The sequence below is a fragment of the Argentina anserina genome, chromosome 1, assembly GCF_933775445.1.
Source record: "Argentina anserina chromosome 1, drPotAnse1.1, whole genome shotgun sequence".
Classification (NCBI taxonomy): domain Eukaryota; kingdom Viridiplantae; phylum Streptophyta; class Magnoliopsida; order Rosales; family Rosaceae; genus Argentina; species Argentina anserina.
The window spans coordinates 22,065,865-22,084,837 of record NC_065872.1 but is presented as its reverse complement, the minus strand read 5'-3'; the positions used below and the strand labels follow the sequence as shown (position 1 = coordinate 22,084,837).

At 38.2% G+C, this 18,973-nt stretch overlaps 1 protein-coding gene and 1 pseudogene across 1 annotated transcript in view; one reads left to right on the top strand and one right to left on the bottom strand.

The window, feature by feature from the left end:
• Positions 1–11,718, bottom strand: part of LOC126787543 (40S ribosomal protein S15a-1) — a 151,792-nt gene extending 140,074 nt beyond the window's left edge. The window contains exon 1 of the mRNA XM_050513408.1: positions 11,714–11,718. The gene's annotated coding sequence lies outside the window, so the exon portion shown is untranslated. The remainder of the gene's footprint in view (positions 1–11,713) is intronic.
• Positions 11,719–16,034: 4,316 nt separating this feature from the next.
• Positions 16,035–17,131, top strand: LOC126796689 (pentatricopeptide repeat-containing protein At1g77360, mitochondrial-like; annotated as a pseudogene).
• Positions 17,132–18,973: the final 1,842 nt, after the last annotated feature.

Here is an 18,973-nt window from a genome sequence, read left to right as displayed (position 1 = left end):
TTGCTATATGGCCAATAGAGTCTTCTTCAAAATAGGTGAATGTAAAACTCCTTATGAACTTTGGAGAGGTAAGGTTCCTAATATTAAGTACTTTCATGTGTTTGGAAGCCCTTGTTACATCTATAAGGATAGATATCAGTTGTCTAAGTTTGAAGCAAGAAGTGAACCTGAAGTTTTTATGGAATATTCTGTAAACAGTAGAGCTTTTAGAGTTTATAATGTTGATTCCTAAGTGATAATAGAGACAATCAATGTTGTTGTTGATGATCATTTGGTTAGACAAGTGTCTGAATCTCCAGAGTTATTTCCTTTGAAAATTGATGATGACAACTCAGATGAGGAATTGGAAAATAGTGTTCTTAATCATGAAAATGCAGATTTTTTTATGTTTCAGGACCAAGAATTCGACCTGGTTACAGACAAGTTTAGAATGATCATACTGTATCAGATGTAATAGGGTCTATAGATGAAGGAATCAGAACTCGAAGGCAAACTTCTCAGCAACAAGAGTCACATGTAGAAGATCAGGTATCAAACCATCTAGCTCTATTTAGTTTTGTAACAATTAATAAAAAGAAATGAATCTTATCAAAACTTTTGGTTTTGTTTCATCTTTGGAACCTAAAAATGTGAAAGAAGCTTTAACTGATGATGATTGGATACAGGCCATGCAAGATGAATTGCATCAGTTTGAAAGACATAATGTTTGGAGTCTTGTACCAAGGCCTAACAATTGTAATGTCATTGGTACAAAGTGGGTTTACAGAAACAAAAGTGATGAAAAAGGTAATATCATGAGAAATAAAGCCAGGCTTGTTGCACAGGGTTATTCACAGGTAGAAGGACTGGACTACGATGAGACGTTTGCTCCTGTGGCTCATTTGGAGTATGTTAGACTGTTGCTTGCTATTGCTTGTTATCTAAAGTTTAAGCTTTTTCAAATGGATGTCAAAACAGCTTTTCTAAATGGTTATATTGATAAAGAAGTGTTTGTTGAACAACCACAAGGATTTCAGGATGTGCATTTACCAAATAATGTTTTTAAGCTACACAAAGCTTTGTATGGTTTAAAACAGGCGCCTAGAGCTTGGTATGATAGGTTATCAGCTTTTCTTGTAAGAAATGGCTATATTCGTGGTTTTGTTGATAAAACTCTATTCATAAAGCATGCAAATTCTCACATGGTCATAGCTCAAATTTATGTTGATGACATTATTTTTGGCTCTACATGTGAAACTCTCACAAGACAGTTTCAACAAGTTATGGAGAAAAATTTGAAATGTCTATGGTTGGTGAGCTATCATTCTTTCTTGGCTTACATGTTAAGCAACTTACCAGGGGCATGTTTCTTTCTCAATCTAAGTATGCAGAAAACTTGGTGAAGAAATTTGGACTAGAGTCAAAGACTAGAAGAACTGTGACAACACCAATGAGTACTACTACCAAACTTTGTGCTGATGAAGATGGAAAAGATGTTGATCAAAGGCTGTACAGAAGCATGATAGGCAGTCTATTATATTTAACTGCTAGTAGACCTGATCTTTGCTACAGTGTTGGAGTGTGTGTTCGTTATCAAGCAAATCCAAAAGAATCACACATGGAGGCTGTAAAAAGAATTATTCGATATGTATCTACAACTATATCTTGTGGTATATATTATACTTGCGATACTAATGTTGAAGTTGCAGGTTTTTCTGATGCTGATTGGGGAGGTAATTTGCAAGACAGACGTAGTACATCTGGAGGATGTTTTTATGTTGATAACAATCTTGTAGCTTGGGATAGTAAGAAGCAAAATTGTATATCTCTTTCTACAGCTGAAGCATAATATGTTGCAGCCGGGAGTTGCTGCACTCAAATGTTATGGCTTAAACACATGCTCAAGGATTACGGTATCAATCAAGGCAAAATGACAATTTTTTGTGATAATACTAGTGCTATAAATATTTCCAAGAATCCTGTGCAGCATACTCGAACTAAACATATTGATCTAAGATATCATTTTATTCGTGATTTAGTTGACCAACAGATTCTTGAGTTGTCATTTGTGAATACTAAAGGACAGCTAGCGGATATTTTCACTAAACCCTTAGATGCTGAGAGATTTGTGTTCTTGAGAAATTCCCTTGGTGTTTGTACTCTACAATGAAGATCTATTGAGAACTGGAAAGGTTCCTTCTAGATCTTAGCTTGTACATTCTCAATTTCAGTTTGTTTCACATATATTTTCTTTTAACTGATGTTTCTATGTTACTCTTGATCAACTTCTTCTTCTCTCTTATTTGTTTTTTTGTTGGGGTACTTTCTGTGAGTTCACATTACACTTAGTTTCACTGTGGTGGTTCAAAATAATTGATGAGTGACCTGATCAGGAGCTGGTGTAGTGGAAAATGGTACTTGAATTTTCAGTTGCATGCTACAAAAGAAAGTTAATTCTTGCATGCAACTATAGGTCAGGTTGGTTCTTCTCTCCAGGGATTGACTAACTACTCGATACCTGGTGGCATGGACTGACTTGGTCTCCCTGGTGCATTTCATACAATTTGGCCAGGCTAGTTCTTCTCTCCAGGGATTGACTAACTACTCAATACCTGGTGGTATGGACTGGCTTGACCTCCCTAGTAGTTGAATTTTCTCTCAGCAATGTCCTGAGTGTTTCTTACCAAATGTGACAGTTCACAACAATGGTGTTATAAGGAGTTGATTTAGAATATTAAAATTGATGGTATAAGGGGGGAGTGTTGCTCAAAAGCTTGCGTATCTAATTCATCTCTTTTGTTTTGCCCCACGTGACCTATTCTTGCACTTTCACCCTCACTGATTGTATCCTGATGATTTACAAATTTTTGCTGCAGAATCTATTGATAAAAAGAGCTCAAAGAAATCTTAGTTAATCTTGCATATCTTTGTTTCAATCTTTTATTGATCTATATGTGATATGCTTTGCTGGGATTTTCTCTTTTTATCTCAATTTATTGCTTCCGCTTGTAACCGAGTATATTCTTTTGTGAATATCTCTTTCTCTCTGATTTCTCGGCATTTATGATTTTGTGCATCTATCAAGGTTTTTCTATCCTTTTAGGAGAGTCTTTTGGGTTGGTTTAGGAAGTGCATTGATTCTAGAATTCTTTTGATATTCTGCTAAGGTTTGGACTTGATACGTTTCTGCCTCTATATAATCCTTTGCTCTCGTTCACAATTCTTCATTCCTTTCCTCTCTCTCTTCCTAGTCAGTTCTCATTTTTTTCTCTAAGTGTGCAGGTATATCATGGTGCGCTCTCATTATCCTTCTCGTGTGGGTGAACTTGATCGTTTGAGTATGGCGGAACGCCATCGTATCATTGATGATGTTGTGTACAACCGAGATTATGATATCTCTCCTCCTGGTTTCGAGATTCCTCCAGCCTTGCAGTTTCCTCCTCCTCCACTTCATGAGGCTACTCCTCATGCTGCTCTTTTGGCCTCTCTCTCTCTCTCTCTCTCTCTCTCTCTCTCTCTTGGATTCAAATTTCTCAAGACTTTTATGCTGGCCGTATGGAGAGAAACTACTCTATGTTGGATCGTGCTATTCGTCGGTTAACTACGACGGTGGCTGCTCTTGCCGATGTTGTTCTGGACACTCACGGCAGGTAGCGTTCTCCTTATGGCTCTTGCTCTCCTTCTCCTTCTGTACCATCTCCTCGGGCTTCTCCTCGTCCTCGTGGTTCTTCTTGTTATTCGTCTCCTCCTCCAGCCGCTGGCTGCAAGATCTGGGATGGTGCCATCAAGCGTGATGAGGAAAAGAAGGCTAAGGAGGCAAAGGCTAGTAGCTCCGGATGGGGTACTTAGTATGCATACACCAAGGGGGAGAAAAAGCCGCAGCAGCAGTTTCTAATTTATTTTTCTTTGAACTCTTGCAATTTTATTTTTATTTGAACATTTTTTTTGGGTTTGTAAGTGCATAAGCACAAACTTGCTTATTTTTAGATTATGAAGGCTGTTTGTTTTATTTGTTTCTTTTGCCTATGATCTTGTCTGTCAGTTCAAAAATATGATGGTCACTGATTCTTGAATCATGTACAGACACTTTTGATTCTAAACATTGGTTTAGTTTCATAGGTATGAGAGGCATCTGTTTTTTTTAGCCTAACTTGTTTCTGCAGGTGTTTAAAAAAAATTATGTTGTTGTATGCAAGGCCAAAGGGAGAGATTGAATGTATTTAGTTTTGGTTTTTCATACAAGCTGCTGTTGTTCTTCCTAGTTGGACTAAGAAATCTCGGAAAGGCTTTTCAGATATGGTAACTGTATTTTTCCTTTTGATAAAGATTGTATTTCTGGTATATCTTATTATCAATCTAAACTAATTGTAATTTATCTGATTGTTTTTATTCCTTTCTTATCACTAATCAGTTAGAAAAATTAGCAATATTAAAGGGGGAATATTTTTCTATAAATAGGTGTGTTCTTTGGTTCTTGATGTAAGTTTTTCTTCTTTCTCTACAGTAATTTGATTATTGTGCTGTTGTGTCTTGCTCAACAGGTTAAGCCTTAAACCAACGTTCTCGAAGTATTGTTCAAGAAACACTTGTGTGTTGGCTCTTTTGCTTCTGGAGATTTCATATCTATTCAACTGTGTTGAATTAGGTTTTTGAATGTCTAGATTAGTTCATTGTTAAAGTTAAGTTGTTCAAATCTGTACAAGTAAGCTTTGTTTGCTTAGTGAAGAGATTCGGTTCAATCTCTACTTGTGGATGTAACAATCTTGATATCAACAATAAAGTCTCGCATTGATTTTTCCTGAAAGGGTTTACACTGTAGTTAACAAAGCTTGTGTTTGAGTTCTTCTGAGTTTTGTTCATCAATATACTTTTACATTTTGAGATAAAGACCTCTTTATTTATTTTTATGGTACGGTCGTACATATTTTTATATTAGGCTAATTTTTCGATTGAGTTTTCACATCTCTACAATTCATAAAAAAAATGTCAACATTGTAATGTACGTACAAAAGAGAATCACTATTCAAAACCGACATCGCTATAATTTTGTCAAAAACATGTTATCAATAATTCATTATCCAAATTAAGGATCATTTCTTCAGTACATAGTTCACAAGGTATGCACGTGCTCAAGTTGCTTTTCCAGCTCAACTATTGAAAGCCAACATATAAGAGAAAATCTTCAAATTAATTAGCCCCGCGCCGGATCTCTTTCTCCCTCTCTGCTCCAATTTCACCCAAAACCTATTACGGTGGACGATCGAACTGGGCGGATATATATATTAACTAGCCAGCTGAAGTCAAATTGAATCTCCATATGATTGTCACGTAAAGAATTACATTCAGTGAACAATTTTGTACATGATATAAAGATCGTCGTCATCCACATGCATGTTGTGTGGTCAATCAAGTATATCTATATATATGGTCGGACAAATATTAAACCCTGAAAAGCTGTCATCGAAATTTGAGAAAATTCCTTGTCTCATGGAGGAGATTGTGTTGTTTCTTTCGTGCTTACCCATGCCATGATCCGAGACCTCTCTCTCTCTCTCTCTCTCTCTCTCTCTCTCTTTCTCTCTCTCTCTCTCCCTAAATTAACAACTAATTAATTATAGTTTTCATTAATATACTTCTGGTTTTACGTACTTCGATTCCTTGCTGGGCGGATAATTAGATTGAAACCAAGGGATTAAAATATATTACTAATGCACTCAACTCAATAATTAGTCGACAATTTATCATATCCAACTGGTATACTTAACTGCCCATAGTGATTCTTAATTATGTTTTAGTGCACAGATCAGCAAGCTTAATTGAACTAATTAAGCTCTCTCTCTCTCTCTCTCTCTCTCTCTCTCTCTCTCTCTCTCTCTCTCTCTCTCTCTCTCTCTCTCTCTCTCTCTCATATGCATGAGACTATATATGAGTGCCCACAACCATTAATTAATTCACTACATTTTCCGTTTGTTTTATTAACAATACAAGCCCAGTTCTATATAGTATAGATGAGAGTCATTGATACGTACATGTCGTCGAAATTTGAGAGAGGATTACATATATATGCAAATTTGTACGTACTAGTAATGGTTTACAAAATTAGTAACTATTTGGCCAGAAACCTCGCTATTCAAGAGATGATCATCACAGACTTTAATTCAGTCTAACCCCCTCAACCTTTGGGCTAATGTTCCACCTAGAGTTTAGAGGGTTAATTTATCAGTTAAAGCTAGTGATTATAAGCCAACGTCACACCAACACATTTCGGATACAGCTTAAAACGGAAGGTAACGAGTGTAAATTTAAGTTTAAAACAAAAAATAACAGGTCACGAATACACATTTCAAATTAAAATATTAACAGACTCGGAATAATGAGAAACTATGAACTCTACCTCAATCACTCAACCATCTCCTTCCCTATCTATAGTTAGACACTGTACTGCTACATTACATATATGTAGTTTAATGTAGGGATGAGTGTTTGTCCTCGCTTGCCCAATATGTAGAGGCCAACTCACAAATGCTAAGTTTGAAAACTCACATAATGATCAAAAACACACACACAAACACATATTGATGTGACGTCACAAAGTAATTAAAATAAGTTTAGAATATTTGGCATACGAAATTCTTCGTTGAGACTTTACATAAAATCAATGCACCGTGCTCATACAACGTCTACACAGAGGTACCGGTTCATACCTTCAGAAATTTACATCTTTTCATGTGACTAATACCAATGTTTTGACGAAATAAAAAAAGCGGACTAGAGTAGTAAAAGTGTCATTTTACAAGCTTTTCATATGAGCTCACTATCGACTACCCACTACTATATAAAAGTCATCACACTTTGGTGACACAACGTACGTCGTGAGATTTGAAATGCTTCGACGACTATCTATCTATCAATCATCAGATGGAATTTTTCACCCTTTTCATGACAATGAAAACGGTTGTGTGATGTAAATTTCGTTAACAATGATACAAAACCCTTTTATCATATATGGTAAGGCAAGAAATTAATGCGTGACATGGTAGCGCACGTTAGACACATGACATGTTTTGGGCCCAATACTGGCAGTAGTGTAAACTAGGACTCAAATTGTAGACCCTAACCTAAGTATTTTTTTTACTGTTTTTATGTATATTTTGTTTTATAAAATTGGTAACTCCATAGATGAGCAATAAGTTCTTATGTTAGTTATGTTGGACGGGTGAGGTTTTGTCCCAGTGTGCAATATGAGAGTCTTGTTAGTTTATGTTTTTTTTTTTTGAACAATAGGAACATAACCTAGCGAAGGAGGTGCTGAGATCTTAGCCTATTATTGTATTATTAAAGCCGAGCGATCTCAAAGGGGACGTAATACCTTGATCTTGAGTAGCTCTAGAAACATTATACATCTTCATCGATAACATGAATAAGAAAACTTGGAACCTCATTGACATGAAGCTCCACTATTCTATCCAAGGTAGCAAAGTGCGCTAAACGAATAGCAACACCATTTTCATCATGGTAAACATGTCGGATTTCAATCCATTCAAAAGAAAGCATAAAACTTCTACAATCCTCTATAATCCGACTAACCTCAGCCATGTCGTTGGACGGGTGAGGTTTTGTCCCAGTGTGCAATATGAGAGTCTTGTTAGTTTATGTTTTTTTTTTTTGAACAATAGGAACATAACCTAGCGAAGGAGGTGCTGAGATCTTAGCCTATTATTGTATTATTAAAGCCGAGCGATCTCAAAGGGGACGTAATACCTTGATCTTGAGTAGCTCTAGAAACATTATACATCTTCATCGATAACATGAATAAGAAAACTTGGAACCTCATCGACATGAAGCTCCACTATTCTATCCAAGGTAGCAAAGTGCGCTAAACGAATAGCAACACCATTTTCATCATGGTAAACATGTCGGATTTCAATCCATTCAAAAGAAAGCATAAAACTTCTACAATCCTCTATAATCCGACTAACCTCAGCCATGTCATTCGATTGCTTGTTGACGGCATTGATAAGAATCGCTAGGGTGAGAGTTTGGGTTTCTCTTTCTTTTAGAAGGGTGCACCGGTGGTGGCATAAATGAATTTTCAGTTTAGGGGAGCGATCGACCTTTATCTCTTCCTAGCAAACTTTGCCTGCAGAATGAGAGACATAGTGGGAAGGTTTACTAGGCGCGTGGTTATAGATCAAAAAGAGTTGGAGGTTGTTGCGGCTCCGGTGTCGTTGGGGAAGAGCCCACGACAATCGTATTTGATGGGAGATCTACTAACCATAAGGAACTTCAAATTGGATCTGTTATTGAACATGATGCAGGGTCTCCGGATCACGAAATGGGAGCCGCGGGATAGAATCAGGATCACGGTGAGTCGTGTTGGTGGGAGTAGTAGTTTTCTATATACATTCAAGGTGGAGAGCGATTGGAAATGAGCAATCAAGGGAAGCCCTTAGTCTTTTGACAAGGCTCTCCTTGCGATTGCGGTGACTGGTCGTATTGAGGACCCTCTTGAGGTGGATTTGGCGACTTAATTTATCTGGGTTCTCATACGGGGACTACCTTTGTTGTATCTCAGTGATCAGTTAGTGGAAAGTATTGGAAAGAGTTTAGGGCAGGCGATAAGGGAGTTTATGAAATTTGCTAAAGGTTTTGGTGCTCCCTGCCTTGAAAATTTCTCAGGATTAAGGTAGGCATTGATGCTACTCTTTCTCTGAAAAAAATGCGTATCTTTTAAATTGGCGGGGTGTTCGGATAGAAACAGGTTTGAGATTGAGTACGAAAAACTCCTACACTTCTGCTTTTGTGGCCGGTTCAACCACACTGACAAAAAAATGTTCCCGAAAGATGCTAGGTACTCTTACAGCACCATCTTAAAATGCTTTGCTCAATGCTGACCGGAAAGAAGTTTGGCTTTTGTCTCAACATCAAGCACAAGCCACATAAATGAATTTGGAGGAGAATCACTGCTTTGCAGGGGATGGAGATTTGGCCTTCGCCCAAAAAAAACATACAGGTTGGAAATGACAGCGCCAGATTTGCCGATTTCCGGCATGGTCCAATCCAAGGAAGAATTGTAGATGGCGGAGATAGAAATGTGAGGGGATGTAGATATGGACACCAATCAAATTTTCCCTTTTGATGAGATGAGAGACCAGAAACGGCTGCGTTTGCAGGTGGTTGAGCAGACACGGGCTGCGTCGTCGCTGGTCGACGACATAGCTGGTTTTTTTATAGGATCGGCCATTAAAGGCCTTTACGACCCAATGTGAGTCAGGGAACGTGATTGGTGGATCGAGTTTTTGGAGAGCACTCTGGGGAAGCAGCGTATGGTAGGCTCAGTAAATGAGTGGGAAAAAAAAGATCTAATTTCTCCTTCAATGTTGGGATGTAGTGAGTCAATGGTGCTGAAGTCACGTGCCAAAGATGGGCTGTGTGTGCAGACCGTTTCTGATGAAAAAATTTGATAAGACTATTTTGGGCTTGGATTTAAAGGAGCAGGGCCCAGCCAAGTCCACTAAAAAGGCCACTTGAGTTCCTAAGGCTGATGGGAATGGTGTGAGGAAGGCTGGAAAGGAAAAGAAAGGTGGTTTACCTGTGAACAAAGTTACAACGGCTGCATTGTCTCTAAAAAAAGAAGATTTTGGGCATACATCTGAATGTCCTCCCGTGATGGGTCCAGTTTCGACCCATCACGAGCCATGAAATTATGAGTTTGAACTGCCAGGGATTTCCAAAACTTTCCCAAAACTAATTCTGAGTTTGAAGTTCTGGACAATGAAATTCTAGACCTAATTTTCTTATGTGAAACACGTCGGTTAAAGTCAAAGATGGAGGGTATTTGACGTTAGATTGGCTATAAGAATGCTTTTACGGTGGATTATGATGTTAATTACAATTGGAATGGTAGAATGGCTGGGGTAAGGGGTTTGTATTTGTTGTGGAAGGAGGACGCTAGTGTGTTGTTGGTTATGTACTTTAAAAATCATACTGATGTGATTGTTCAACCCACTGTGGTGATAGTTGGAGTTTTTGGGTGTTTATGGCTTCTCAAAGGTTGAGAAACATCATAAGACATGGGAGCTAATTGAGCAACTGGGGCAACATAATTGTTGTCAATCGTTGTTGGGCGAGGACATTAATGAAATCATGAGGTATTCAAAGAAGGAGGGCAATCCTCTACGGGGCCCTCTACAAATGGAGGCTTTCTCTAGGTGTATAAGGTCATCTCCATTAGGAGGGCTATATTTGGCTCCTTAGCTTTTAGTTGGTAAAATGTGAATTCTAACAAGAAAATGCTAAATGTCAAAATTATGGCTCAAGTCCAAAAATGGGACTTTTGGCTCTGGCGAGACCCACGTGAAACAACTAATAAAAATTGAAACAAAAATGTGTGGGGCCAGTGCTAAATTTGTAGATTTTAGTCAATTATGACCGTTGTGCTTGAATAAATATTAAGAGGGTAAAAATTTAGCCCTTCCTTGTTGTAGATAATTCCCCATTTCAATAAATTTAAAAATATTTAACTTTGGCCTAATATAGCCTTCCTTTATTGAAGATGGCCTTATTGAAGATGGCCTAAGGAGATGTGGCTTAATTGACCTTCAATTTGCTAGTCCTATTTTCACTTGGAAGGATAAAAGGAATGGGGAGATGATCGAGTACCGTTTGGACCATTTTCTTGCTACTAAGGAGTGGAAGGAGAGGTTCCTGACAACAAAAGTCACCCACCTCAAACCCTCAATGTCAAATCATGTCCCCATTAGTATATGGGTTAGCGCCAAGTGGTTTGTGAAAAAGAAGAAGAGGAAAAGATTTCTTTTTTAGGTTTTCAATTACAAGATGGGGAGTGCCAGGGTATTGTTCAGGGAGCTTGAGACTGCGAATATGGCCTTGATCTTTTTCGGAAAGTTTTTTCCAAGATTGATAACACCAGGAGAGCTTTAATTGAGTGAAGTCATGTCAAATTTGACAATTTGCGAAGAGAGATTGAGATGGTCTGATCACAGTTGGCTTGGTTATATGACATTACATATGGTTTTTAGTGTTGGAGCAGCGATGAATGATGTTCTCATGCATTAGCATAATTATTGGAATCAACATGCTAGAGTGATGTGGCTAGAGGATGGGGATGTGAACACTTGATTATAATTTTTCATCAAAAGGCTAGTAACAGGAGAAGGTGCAATGAAATTTGGGGGCTATTTAATAACCAAGGTGTTTGTTCTACTAAGAACCCGAAGTTGGAGCAAAGTGTGCATCAAGGTGTTTGTTGCACCCCTATTCCAACTAGGGCTGTGCATCAGGGTGACTCAATTTCCCCGTACCTCTTCCTCATTTGAGCAAAGTGTCTCTCTTGGAGGCTTAGTTATGCTGAAGAACAGGGGTTCATTCATGGTGTTTCAATTACCTACGAAGCTCCTTTGATGAACCACTTATTTTTCGCTAATGACTCCTTTGTGTTCATGAGGGTAGATGTGGAAGAGTGTACTTGGGTTGGGAACATTTTGAGAGTCTATGAGCAAGCTAGTGCCCAACAAGTAAATTTTGATAAAAGCTGAAACACCATACCCCAAATTACATAAAAAGTAATTCAAATATAGGTGAGTTTCTAGTAGAGCATGATATCCACGGTCAAAATCAGATGACTGAGATGATATAGGTTCATTGTACGATGATTCCACTCTAACCGCGCTGAGGTGGTGTCATCGGTGGCGGAGTTTCTAAGAAGATCTGAGAGAGAGAGAGTTTCACATCCGATAGGAAGTCGTCTTTTGGCTATGGCTCTTTGAGGTAGATTTCTCGTCCTTCTCCATTACGTGTTCCTCGAGTTTTGAATTGGGAGATCTATTTAGGTGTCCTTAGTAATTTTATAGATATGGATTTATAGCTAATACGACTTAAAAACCTAAGTCGTAAGTTACACTACCTTATATTGTCGACATTTTAATTTTGTTAAGTATTTGTATGAATGTGACTAAGGTAATAGATACGAGTACTCGATAGTACTCAAAGAAATATGTCGATAATTGGGTAGCATAGTTAGCTATAATCGATATTTGACCATCACTTTGGTCAAACCGAGAATAAGGAGTCAAATCTCCTATTTCGTTCGTGTAGCGACTCTTAAATCATTTTTATATTTACAGTCGCTCCTTGATTCATTATTTCGAGACTTGGATGTTTGGCCAAGGCTTAAGCTGAGCGGAAGCAGGATCGTGGATTGAGCATTGGCTTTGCATATTCCAGATAGGGTGAGCTAACCCCCCTTTGTGTATTTCGTGCCCGTTAAAATTCATTGTCTATGCCTCGGTGATGTTTATTGTTAGAAATGCATATATGATTTTAGAAATGCTAAAACCCGAGGATATGCGGATAGATTGTGAGTGAGTAGACCTGAGAGTGTATGGGGCCCGGTAATCCGGTAACCCTTTGGTGTCGAAAACCGTAAACATCCGGAGGGGCAATGCCCTGTTTTAAGATTTAGATCCAACCTATACAGTATTATTGAGAGAAAATCAGGAAATGGACACTCTCACTCCTTTGTTGTTTCAACAAAGACTTACAAGGTGACTCATTCACCTCCTAGTCGTTAGGATCGATCACCACTGACTTGATATTATTGATGGCCATCATGCATGTTTTGCATTGTTTTCCCGTAATAATCAAAACTGAGCATGTTTCATATTAAATGATTTAAAGAGCATGCTCATATCTAAATGTTTTAAGTTTTCATAAAACTTAGCGAACCTTACTTTTAAACCACAGTGGTGGGCTGGCCCCTACTGGGTGAGCGAGGACGAAGCTCACCCCCACTTTAGATTTCTTGCAGGTTTCTGGACTTATCTTGGGGCTTAGGATACAAGAAATTAGAAGTATATTTCATTTGAATTCATTATGTTTAGACTAGTCCTTTGTATATTATGTTTAGACTAGTCCTTTGTATATTATTCCTTATCAATATTTGTACATTAAACCTTTATTCCGAGGTTGTGATTTCATTTATGTCACCATTCTTATTTATTTTGGGTTGTTTGTATTGTTTTTAATTATGGGCTGGTGACACCCACGCACTTTCCTTACTTGAAGCCTTGTTGTACCGCTCGCGTATATCTTAGTAAATATTCTTTTGTGTTGGAAATGTAACGGTTTCTTTCTTAATAAACTTTTCAGCTCGTTTCATTTCGCGAAACAATTTAAGCAGATTTTCTGGACTTATCTTGGGGCTTAGGATACAAGAAATCAGGAGTACATTTCATTTGAATTCATTATGTTTAGACTAGTCCTTTGTATATTATTCCTTATTGATATTTGTAGATTAAACCTTCTATTCCGAGGTTGTGATTTCATTTATGTCACCATTCTTATTTATCTTGAATTGCTTGTATTGTTTTTAGTTATGGGCTGGTGACACCCACGTACTTTCGTTACTTGAAGACTTGTTGTACTTCCGTTACTATTTGTATTTATGCAAAACAGGATTATGTGTTTCTTTGTGACAAGACTCATGTATCTTCGCTAAATTTCACTATTTCTAAATCCGCTGTATTGTAAAATAACTCTGATTTTGTTTCATAATAAAAGTATTATTCAGGCATATATCTCTATCAGTTTTATTGAGAAAATTTTATTGGTTTTAAGGTCACACTTCTAATTCGGGAACCATATTTCCATATAATAGTGGTCTCGGATTTATGGGTGTGACAGATTGGTATCAGAGCTTTCGCTCTCTTAAGTTTTTGTTTAAAAATATATATATATATATATATATATATATATTTTCCAAAAAACTAACAAGAACGGGGAGGGTTATGTATTTATATTGTATGCAAATGTGTTTCTCAAAGTCAGAGGAGTTGCATATAAGTTCTCATTTATAATTTATTGCATCTTGAAGTTTTTTGATTTATTTGAATCGATGTCTTTTGAAATTAGAGTTGATTTGTCTAACTAACAATAATGATTTGACAATATGGATCATCAGTTCGTAGAAGCACTACGAAGCGATTTTCAATTCGGTAATGAATATTTGGACTACATGTTAATGCTAGGGAACTGGCCTATAATATATGTGTTTATATTTTCCTAAACAATTCCGTTATCAATCTAGATGATAAGCACTACATGGTGACTATGTATGTTAATCAAGGAATTAAACTATACATGGTGGGTACGCTAGTAGCATATAGTGCTCAAGCTCATATACTATTTGAGACTGGTGCATCTAATTCGTTTATATCTATTGAATTTGTCGCAACTTTGGGCTTAACGCCAACTAAACAAGATGAGCTTGTAATGGTCTCGACACCGTTAAAAAAATATGTCATCTTAGCCAAAATTTGCAAATCTTGTTCTATACATGTTTTGGATACAAAATTTCTCATAGGACCTTATAGTTTTAAATTTGAGGCGTTGTGACATAATTCTAGGATTTGATTGGTTAAGCAAATATCACGCCCTTGTAGATTATAGTGGGAAAACTATCACTTTTTCGATAGCTGGCCAACCTATTCCAAAAATCCATTGACTTTCCAAAAAAATCAACTCCTCCCAAATTTCTTGCCAATGTTGAATCAAAGAATTCTGAACCTTCAATAGACTAAATTCCTGTGGTGAACTCTTATAAAGATGTTTTCCAAGAAATCAGTCATTTACCACCAAGCCGAGAAATTGTCAGCATTGACCTAATACCCGAAGCTAGTCCAATGTCTGTGACACCCTATAGAATGACACCAAAGGAATTAGATGAGCTACAAAAGCAAATTAATGGGTTGCTCGATCTTGGACTTATTCAGCGTAGTTCTTCTAGCTAGGAAGCACCTATGTTGTTCGTGAAGAAGAAAGATGGATCCATCCGTTTATGCATTTAAACTTATAAACATGAACGGTTCCTGTTTGACAGATTTGGTGCGTTCATTGTTTTCATCAAGTTTGATACGTTAACGATCACCATTTTGGCTGACATTTTACAAAGGTGATCTACACATTAGACTCTAAAATTGGTGAATGAGCTAGTCCTTTAAAATACCCAAAAAATGGATCCCAGAGTAAAGTTTCATTCTAAAATTAAAAAGTGAAGTTATAATTTTAGCACACTTTTCGGTCAAATTTTTTCAGCATAAGTAATTCAATATTTATGTATGTTATCTGATTACCTTCTTGGACATGGATCCTCTCCTAACCTAATTTCTCTCCTAACCTACCTAAGCTTTTTATCGTATCCCTACATTGAATCTAATGGCTGCAAACTACCCATGTTTGTCCTTTTCTGGCCATATTCTTCTTTTCCTTCCCGCTGTCTAGTCTCTCACTTTCTCTCTCCCTCTCACAATTCATCTCTTTATAACCAGAAAATATAATATGAGTTTTTGTGATTAAACTTCAAACAAATCAAATCAATAAAAAATTCTTTAAAAAAACCAAAATTAGAAACAACAACAATGAGTGAACGAACCATCGCGAATGGCATCAAGGACGGAAGAAGAATAATTTGTTGTTGGGGTAATCCACCTAAATTTGGGCAAGAGATCGAGAGGAGATGAAATCACCTAACTCCACTTGAAATTGCTGAATTTTGAGCAATTTTCTCTTGTCAAATAAACCATTGAATATTTGCTTAATTGATGTTTAAGGATGAGCTCGGGAGATCGTAACTGAAGCAAGTCTTTGAGCCAAACACATTGGGTTTCTCCACTGAAAACTGAAGTCAACACAACTAAAAAATTGTAGACCGTTAGTTAGTGTTTTGGACACATGTTTCAATCGAATGAGAGATCCTTGTCCTACCTTCTTAAACCCCTCTTTTTATAAACGTTTAAACTCGGTCGCGGACGAAGTGATCTTAACCGTTGGTGTTTCCTCAATTAAATATCAACGGCCTCAAACCGAATAACAGCTTTCTATTTCAACCCAAGTCTCACTCTCGGCGACATAACCAGAGCATAGAGCCTTCCCTTTCTTCTTGTTTCGCTTTTCCCCCACAGAAATCGCAAATCTTCCCGCCATTTTCGTATAGATTACCTCTCTCTTCTTGATTTCCAGATTTACAAAATTTAGGGTTTGTTTTGAATTTTTATAATTTTGGGAATAGTTTTTGATTTCGCAGGGAGGACTATGAACAGGATGAAGCGGCACCGTGACTACCCATCTCCATCCGAACCGGTGAAGAAGCATTCCACATCGGAGCGAACCTTCCCGTCATACCTGGACGCTCCGACTCCCCTACCTCCCAAAATCAAGCTTCTCTGTGCGATTGTGGCCGAAATTCACTCCCTCTCGGTGGAGGAGACTCTGGACGACACCGGCGTCCGAGTGAGCCAGCAAGACGTCGAGGAGGTCCTCAAGCTCTCCTACGCCTTCCCCGGCCCGGCTCTCAAGTTCTTCCGCTGGTCCGGTCGCCAGCTCAATGAGCACCACTTCCCCTTACGCCTGGAATCTGGTGGTTGATGCCGATCACACTCCCGAGGCTCTCATGGCGTAGGGGGAGTGGTGCTCATTGAGCTGGCGATCACACTCCCTATACCGAGAGGGTTATTTCGGTAGCTATGTTATTGCCGATCACACTCCCGAGGCTCTCATGGCGTTTGAGGTGATGGACCAGTATGGTGTTCCTAGAGATGTTGTTGCTTTGAATTCGCTGTTGAGTGCGATTTGTAGGGACGGCAAGACTGCTGATGCGGTTGATTTTTACTACACTGTTAAGGATAAGATCAGGCCGGATGCTGATACGTATGCCATCTTGTTGGAGGGGTGGGAGAGTGAGGGTGATGTTGGTTCTGCTACCAAGGTTTTGGATGAGATGGTGGGTCGGATTGGTTGGGATCCGGCCAATATGGCCGCCTACGATTCGTATTTGAACACTCTGCTTCAGGGGCCTAATGGGATTCGCGGGGCGCTCGACTTTTTGGAGACCTTGATAGCTAAGCGGTGTTTTCCTGGGGTTAAGTTTTTCGGGCTTGCACTCGATGAGTGTGTCAAGAAAGGTGATGCTAAGGGAGGTGAGGCCCTTTGGGAGGCAATGGTTGGGAGACTTGGTTTTAAACCTGACATAAATATGTATAATTTGATGATTTCATTGCATTGCCATGCAAGCAATATCATTGTAGCAAAACAGATGCTGGATGAGATGGTCTACAATGGGGCATTCCCAAATTAGGTCTGTAGTGGTGTACATCTCATTTGTGCAGTTCTGATCTTCTGTACTGTAGATGGGAGTCTTTAAATTGTCATAGATGTGTGAAAATCCATCCATCTAATTTCTTTTATGTCCCGATTAATGTGTGTTTGTGTGTACTTTGTGCTCTAGAATGTTAGGTCTAAAAAAAGAATTTCTCACTTTCTTGGGTTGTTGAAAATTGTTTGATGACATGTGTGCAGCTACTTCCAAAATCAATAAAACTTTTTTTTGGCAATATCTTCTTTCACTTCCCTTCCACCCTGACTTTAAATGTAGAAAGTGTTAAAATTGTCAGATGTCGATTGCCATTTATAATGCTGATATGATTTGAACTTTTTCTTAGTGTGGTATATCTCTCATCTGAAGAGCTTCCTTTCATGTGGTGGTTGATCGCAATGTGTTCTATCTATGTTATATGGCAAGTGCATTGGTTTGATGCTGATCTGTATTTGGACATTGTGTGTCTAATTCTGTTTTTTATATATGCTGTGGTCTTGTTTGTACAATTGGAGAGCAGAAATTTCCTCTCATGACATGGGGCAGACCAGAATTAGCTGTTGTGTACCTTAATATGGTAGAATGACTTTGAAGATGGCAGACAGATTTATAGTCTTTCTTTTCTAGTATCCTACCCGGAATTATTATATGCAGTTGAGTTGTAATTGTCACAGAAATAGCAACATGATCCTTAGTAAGGACAGGGAGGTTGGAATTGATGTCTACTTTGCACTGACATCCTTACAGTATATGTTGTATGTATGCAAAACAGGATTATCTGTTTCTTTGGACATTTTCTTCTTATACATAGAATACGCAGACAACAGAAAACAAACAAAGAAACATATCAGGAGGGGAAAGCAGCAGTGACAAATATCAAGATGCATAGGAGAGCTAGGAGGTGGCTGAGAAACCCCTTATTGAAGGCGATTATGAATCTATTGGTCCAATACCAGATAGCAGAAGAAAAATCATCGGGCTAATTGATAGGGTAAGTCCCTCTCTAATGGAGGTGTGAAAACTATGTGATGTTCACATGAGTAAATCAAGCACACTTATTGCTTTGGTTACCCATTAATTGGTGGAGTTGGTTTTGTTGAAACTTGGAGCAACCTTTGTTGAAGGTAAGAAACAAATCTACAACCTTATGGTGGTAGGTGGTTGATTTGTTTGACAAAGAAAGAAGAATGCATTGATGAGCATGCCAACAATGAGCATGAATCAAGGAAGAAGATTGACTTTGCTTCCATGCATGTTACATGCAAATGCATGAATTGCACAAAGATATTTGCATATATAAAGGCATGAGAAGTGGTGCAATAAACATAGAAGAACAATAAGTGAGAGATCATCTTGTGTGTGATCAAGAGTGAGAGATAGAGATAAAACTGCAAGTAGAGAGTTTTGTGTGTGTAGCAAAATAAAGTGTGTGAGAGTGTATCCCTTCAAGTGTGAGTCTTGAAGTAGTGTTTCTCTCGGTGTAACCTTTCTTTGTATAGTGGAGGTTCTTTATTGTTGCTACCCGTGGACGTATGCACTTTGCCGAACCACGTTAAATCACGGTGTTCTCTTTCATTTTATTTTCGCTTGTGGTTGTGAGTTATTTCGATTTCCATTCTTCAGTTCATTCTTCCGCATTCCCTAACAGTGGTATCAGAGCTCCTGGTTCTGACTGGGAGCTGCTAGAATGGAAGGATCACGGAGTATCATGATCAGACTCAACCACTCCAACTGGATTACCTGGAAGCCAAGAATGGAGAATATTCTCTATTGCAAAGATTTCCATGAGCCGATCGAGGGAGACGATGCCAAGCCAAGTGAGAT